The sequence below is a fragment of the Diospyros lotus genome, chromosome 10 (genome assembly GCF_014633365.1).
Source record: "Diospyros lotus cultivar Yz01 chromosome 10, ASM1463336v1, whole genome shotgun sequence".
NCBI classification, from domain to species: domain Eukaryota; kingdom Viridiplantae; phylum Streptophyta; class Magnoliopsida; order Ericales; family Ebenaceae; genus Diospyros; species Diospyros lotus.
The window spans coordinates 1,281,071-1,288,517 of NC_068347.1; positions in this window are offsets into that span (position 1 = coordinate 1,281,071).

The following is a 7,447-nucleotide window of genomic DNA, read 5'->3' on the forward strand; positions in this document are numbered from 1 at the left end:
GTTTGCGCGTGAGATATGGCGTGTGTAGCCCACACACCAATCTTCTTCCTCGCTTCCGACTGCTAGCGACTGCTCCGATAGTCGATCTGATCCCACCCCTTGAAGATCTCCCTCAGTCAATCTTAGTGGCACCCTTGGTTGCTCGAAAGGTCACCGGAAAAGCCCCCAAAAGTTTGATTGTAGGTAGGCCCCCGGCATCCGCCTCGATCTTTTTGGTGAAGCTTCGAACAACTTCGAAACCTAATGAAAACCCTCCCCAAAACTCCAGAATTCTTTCTCTTGATGCAAGGATCAAAAACCCCTTATCAACTCTCTGAGAAACACCCAAAAACACGGCCAATCACCAGCTAAAGCTTGGGCTCCAAGCCTCCCCACGCCGTATACGACCTTCTCCAGCCCTCCCTCAACAGTCCTATCACCAAAAAATGGCTCCACATGCGGTGGTAGTGCGACAACAGTTTTTGTAGTGTTCATATTGTATTTTGCTTTATTACACTTTGGCCCCCTTATTTCTTCCAAATGCCATTTTGGTCTTTTCCATAGCACCTATGATATTTCCAACAATACCACTAAGGTCCACAAGTTTTATACTCTTTATTTCATCTTCAAAATTTCCAAAAAACTATCTTTTTGACCTCCGTCAGGCAAAATTAATAAATTACACTTTGACCTGATTAATCGTTTTGACCCTAAGTCCTTTCGTTTCAAGCCGAAATCGCTTGAGGGTTGTTTTACATATAAAATCTAAATCCTCAAAGCACTCCGTTGACTTTTTGAAAGTTTCCTACGTCGATTCGATTTTTCAGCCTGATCCACAGTTGTACCAAAAATCGTTCCCGATCCAATTTCTTTTGACACCTAAAATCATGCCTCGAATCACTCATCAATACTGTACCAATTCCCTTAAGCATCTAGGGTCCGGGGCACTCCCTGCGGTCGATTTGGTTACTTAAAACTGTGATAGTGTACCCTATAGCCCCATTTTTTCAAAAATTCCACTTAGACCTTTCGTAAAATCCCATTTATAACCTTAAGAATTTTTCGAGTATTACACTTCTTCAAGGGTCAGCTCTGATACTATTTGTAACATCCCGCATCGAGCGATAGGAATGACCAAATCAACTCACGTTGATGGACCTACACGAACTTCTAAGGGTCACCCATTGTTAAGCTACCTTAGCTCAAGCACGCTTAACTCGAGAGTTCTTTATCCACATCTGGCCCAAAAGATATCCCAATTGGTGTTGTTTTCTTGCTTACTATCCTCGATGTATATACTATCTTCTCTAGAGTCCATTCTTAGACCTAACCTTGGGCTCTCAGGGTATTACATTCACTGTAACATCCCACATCGAGTGATAGGAAGAACTTGATCAATTGACCCTGATGGGCCTACGCGAACTTCCAAAGGGTCACCCATCGTTGAGCTACCCTAGCTCAAGTACGCTTAAATCGTGAGTTCTTTATCCACATTCAGATCAAAAGGTATCCAGATAGTGTTGTTTCCTTTTTTATTATTTTAATATATATATATATATATACTAGCTTCTCTAAAGTCTCTTTTTAGACCTGACCTTTGACTCTCGGGATATTACAGTATCATTTAGGCAATGTGCCTACTCATTGGGATAACAATTAAGTACATATATATCTGTATAACCTCTTATTATTAGAAGTTTCATTCTAATTTTTTTCTAAAGTTAAACTTAATATATCTCCAGTTGTTTACAACTACTTTAATTATCTTTATTTTGTGTAATTTCTTTAATGAAGTAACATTGACCGCTTTTCATATATGCACAATGAAATAAATTATTTTTTATGCAAGTTTTGATCTAGGAAATTAGATCTCAATTCACAAAAGAAATTTGATTAAAAATATGTCACACTATATATATATATATATATAGAAATTAAAAACAAAAAAGAAATTTCTAAAATTTTAATGTATTTGGAAACACAAAGAAATAAATCCACTCAATCAATGAAGATATAATTTTGTAAAGACAAAACTGCATATTGGTTCTCACAATTCTGGGCAATCTCTCCACCTTAGGGATTAAATCTCTCTAAGAGTATAAACTCACCAATCTTTAGTGGACTCATTTAGTGTGAATAGTTCACAATCTATACATTGAAGTTAAATTTTCACTTGGAAATTTGTTTGAAATATAATTTGCAAATAGAAGAATATAGGGTAATTTAAATTTTATATTTTATTATAAATTTGTTAGTATGGTTTAATTTTTGTCATTATATCTATTAAATTTTGATTTATATTAAAATTTAGTTACTCTTTTAATTTTTTGTCAAATTCTATTAATGAAAACTAACGCAATATGCATTAATATAAATCCCAAAATTATTCGATTGTGTTTAGATTAAATTTATAAATTTCAAGTGATTTTAAAATTTATATTAATGCATACTACATTATTTTTGTTAACAGAATTTGATGAAAAATCGAAAGAGAAACTAAATTTTAACAGAAATAAAAGTTTAGTGATAATCGTGGTGATAAAAGTCAAAATACAGTGATTAATTTATTGTAAAATATAAAATTTAAAAATTAATGATATAATTTATCCAAGTTAATTACTAAAATACAAGCAATTCCGCATTGCTGATGCAGCGTTTGTTACTAACATTTTGATCCGTATAGAATTATTACCTTTAATATATTTGAACACTATTTTGTTTAGTTTGATGTGAAGAAGGCTAGGTAGAATAGAAATAAAAATGAAAAATAGATACGACACGAAATGAAAATAAAAAAATGACATCTTTTAAAAAAAGTAAGAAATGAAAATACGGAGGAAACACATAAATAAAAAAAATAGGGATCTTATTGTAAATATAATTTTTAATATAGAAAATTATAAAAATAGTTATTTAATCTAAAATAATCATAAATATGATAATGCATTTAAAAAAATATAAATATAAGTTTTATCATCTATAAACTATGACTTACTGATTAAAAATAAATTATAAATTAAAAAAATAATCAAACATAATACAATTTATAAAAGTTCCCCCACTTTCATCAAAGAGTATGGTCTCCAACTCTTAAGAATTTTTAATTAAAAATTTTTTTATGTTTAATATAAAAAATTATAACTTAAAAATTTTGAGTTAAAAATGGAAAAAATTCCATCTCTAACATCTTCGTAGATGGAAACAAGTTTTTGATATTTTCCTAATATTATGAAATGGCCTCGAAAAATTTTCAAAATTACAAAAATGACCTATAAATGTTTTTTTTTTTTGGTGTTTTTTAGCGTTTTGATGTAAGAAACATTTTGGAAACACTAAAACAACACCCCAGAACCGTTTTTGTGCATCATAGCTCTCATCTTGAGGCAAACTATACAACCTCTTTATCATTACGTTAAGGGATTTCTTTAAAATTATGATCTAATATGTTTCCAAATGGTATTAAGTTGATACCTCTATCTTTAGCTTAATTTGGAAAGAAATCAAAGAATACGAGGGCATCCATGACCTAACATGGAGAGATCATCTACTCTAAACAAACCCCATTTGGCAAGACATGAATCAATTATTGGGATTTTATATGTATTTATCGAATACTTTAACGATTTTTACTTCTATAATTCAATTAGTTGTAATCTTCCCATGTAATTTGAAAATTGTAGTCTCTATTATGGCTAGAAGGAACAATTAGCAGAAAGGAAACCAAAGTCAAAATTAAACCCAAAAAACAATTTTACGGTGACCAAAGTTGAACTAATTTACCTTGCCATTGAAAGGAATGATTGAGTTCAAACATCCTAAATATACATGAAGTAATGGCTTCGAAGATCAAGATCAAAATCTTGGCCTTCGTGGCCATGCTTCATGGATTTTGAGGATGTTTGGGGAGGACTCTTCAGGCAGCATATGGTGATGATAATGATGAAGGTTGAAGTATCTATGGATTTTACAATAGCAGGGTGGTGGTTGGAGGAGGGGGAGGAGGAGGGGTGGTGAAATTATGTAGTGGTGGTGGTAGGCAATGAAATTATACCTCTAGGTCGAAGTTTCAAGGGCTTTTATAGTGTGGTGGTAGTGGAAAAAGGGGGTTACTAAAGTTATATTAAATTGAAATTATATCTTTATGAACAAATTTTTCATGTAAGCATGAGCTGACTTGTTGAGCTGCATGCAATTCCAACACATTGCAGAACAAAAACGTGTAAGGCCTATCTTAGTTCATTCTTCACGTTTCTAGCTTGAATAATAATTTATTTCTTCAACGCATGTCACAACTAAAGGTGAAATTGCATCGTTGTATCCAACTTTTTTCACGTGATGTGACCACTAAAGGTGAAATTATACGACTGTATCCAACTTTTTTCACGTGAGAATGAGTACACTTGTCGAGTTGCATGTAACCCAACACATTGCAGAACAAAAACACGTAAGGCCTATCTTAGTTCATTCTTCATGTTTCTAACTTAAATAGTAATTTATTTGTTCAACGCATGTCACCACTAAAGGTGAAATTGCACCGCTGTATCCAACTTTTTTCACGTGATGTGGCCACTAAAGGTGAAATTGCACGTCTCTATCCAACTTTTTTCACGTGAGAACAGGTACACACGTTGATTGCATGTAACCCAACACGTTGCAGAACAAAAATGTGGGACCCCTGTCTTTGCTTATTCCTCGCATTTCCAAGTAAGAAAATTATTTATTCTTGAACGTGTGTGAGAAAAACTTTGGTTTGATGAGACGAAAATAGCCCTAACCTCTATTAAAAGCTTGAGATGTGGTGATGCTATTTAAAGGTATCTGAAGGTGGTAGTTTGTGTTACAATTTTTTCATTTCCTATGAATGGATTTTTTTTGGCAATTAAGGATAATGGATTTAAAAATAAAAACATTTAGGTACTTTCTTGGTTTTTCTAAATAAACTAACAATTTTATATCTAGATATGATACAAAATGGAAATAGAAATGGAAAATAAATATGATAGAAAATGGAAATGGGAAAATGACATTTTTTAAAAAAGTAGGAAACGAAAATGTGGGAGAAAAGCTAAAAAAAAATATAGGGGTCTTTTTTGTAAATATAATTTTTAATATAAAAATTATAAAAAATAGCTATTTAATAAAAAATAAACATAAATTCCATAATGCATTTAAACGAACATAAACATGTGTTCTATCATCTATCATCCATAACTTACTAATTAAAAATAAACAATATATTTAAAAAAATCAAACGTAATACAAATAATAAATTTAAAAATTTACTTACTCTTAAAAATAAACAATAAATTTAAAAATTTTGAGTTAAAAACGAAACTAACTAGAATTTTTTTCCATTTCTTAACATTTTCAAGGACGAAATTGAAAATGGATTTATGATATTTTTTTAATAATACAAAATTGCTCCAAAATATTTCTAAAATTGCATAAGTAACCTAGAAACATTTTTTGGCATTCGAAATAAAGCCCTCGAGACGTTTCAGTGCATCATAGATTTAGATAGTTGTGAAAAAATGAAACTTACTATTGTATCATTTAGGCAACGTGACTACTCATTGGGATAACAATTAAGGGTATAACCTTTTATTATTAGTAGTTCCATTCTAAATTTTTGTAAAGTTAAACTTAATATATCTCAAGTTGTCTACTACTTCTTTAATTATAATTATTTTGTGTGATTTCTTTAATGAAGTAACATTGAGCATCTTTCATATATGCTACATGCACAATGAAATAAATCGTTTTGTATGGAGGTTTGATCCTGGAAATTAGATCTCAATTGACAAAAGAGATTTGATCAAAAATATGTCACACTATATATATATATATATATACTAAAAATAAAAAAGGAAATTTCTAAAATTGTAATGTATTTGGCAACACAAAGAAAAAAAATCCACTCAATCAATAAAGATATAATGTTTTAGACACAAAACTGCAAATCAGTTCACATAATTTTGGGCAATCTCCCGAACTTAATTGGGGCAATCTCTCAAACTTAATTGGAAAGCAATGAAGGCTCACAACACTCAAATTTGAGATCTCAAGCTCATACATACTATCAATCTTTGATGCACGAAAACATCGAAATAGTGTCGTGCTAATTTGCATAACAAATAAGTATATATAAGCTTATATGCATACATTTTGTACAAAAATTTGTATTCTTGTAACCACCCATTTATTTTTTAATTAATGTGAATTTGGGTGTAAGGAATTAATTGGAGAAAATTAAAATTGATCAAGTGAGTTTTGGTAATTATTCGAAATTATTTGAGATCATTATGAAATATTTTGGGATTTAAGGGAAAATAATAGTTTATGTTATTTTGAGGAAATTTTTAATTAATTATTTTATTTGAAAGTATTTATGGAAATAAGGAAAGATTAAAATAAATTGATTTGAGTTAATTTCTGAAAGTTGTTGGGGTTAAAGTTAAATTTTGGAAACTGAAAATGCCTTAACAATAAATTTCTTGTGATGAGGAGTAAGGAGGGTTGTAGGTGAGATGGTTGGGGGTGCTAAGGAGAAGAGAGAGGTCGCAAGATCAAACCTGCGGCCAAGCAAAAGCTAAAGCTAGGATTTTAAAACCAAGCAGTGATTAGTGGTTAATTTTATAAAAATTTTGTTATAATTATATCCTTCTTTTGATCTTAAAAATAGTTTAAATTAGATATTAATATATATTTTATGGTTCTATGCAAGTTTAAATTGAAAAATGAATGAAATGAAATTTTAAAGTAAAATTTAATAATAATAATAATAATATATAAAATTATATATAATACATATACATCATTATATGCATTCATGTAATATATATAATATAATATAATATAATATAATATATATATGTGCCATGTGTAATACATATATATAATATATAATTTATTAATAATATTAAATTATTTTTATTTTTTTAGGCATGAAGAATTAAAGCCCATGAAGACTTAAAGTCCATGAAGAATTCAAGTCCATGAAGAAATCAAACCCATGGAGAAATCAAGTCCATAAAGAATTCAAGTCCATGAAGAAATCAAGCACATGAAAAATTAAAGTCCATGAAGAATTTAAGCCCATGAAGAATTAAGGCCCAATTTGAGCAACCCATGGAAGATATTATTTGGAGAAGGCCCAAGGATTATTTTTAATCCTAATGAAGATTAAAAATCAATTTATAGAAATCTATTTTTATTTTTTATGTGAGAGCTTTATTAGGTGTGTTTTTTAGCTAAAATCCACTTAACTATTAGGTGGATATTATAGCTAAAATCCATTTAACTTTATGAATGCTTTATTAGGTATGTATTTTAGCTAAAATCCATTTAATATTAGGTGTGTATTATAGCTAAAATCCATTTAACTTTAAGTGTGTGAGTGCCCATTAGATATAATTATGTCTAGTTGAATAATTGAAATTGTGTGGTTTGTATTGCATCTTGTGGCCTA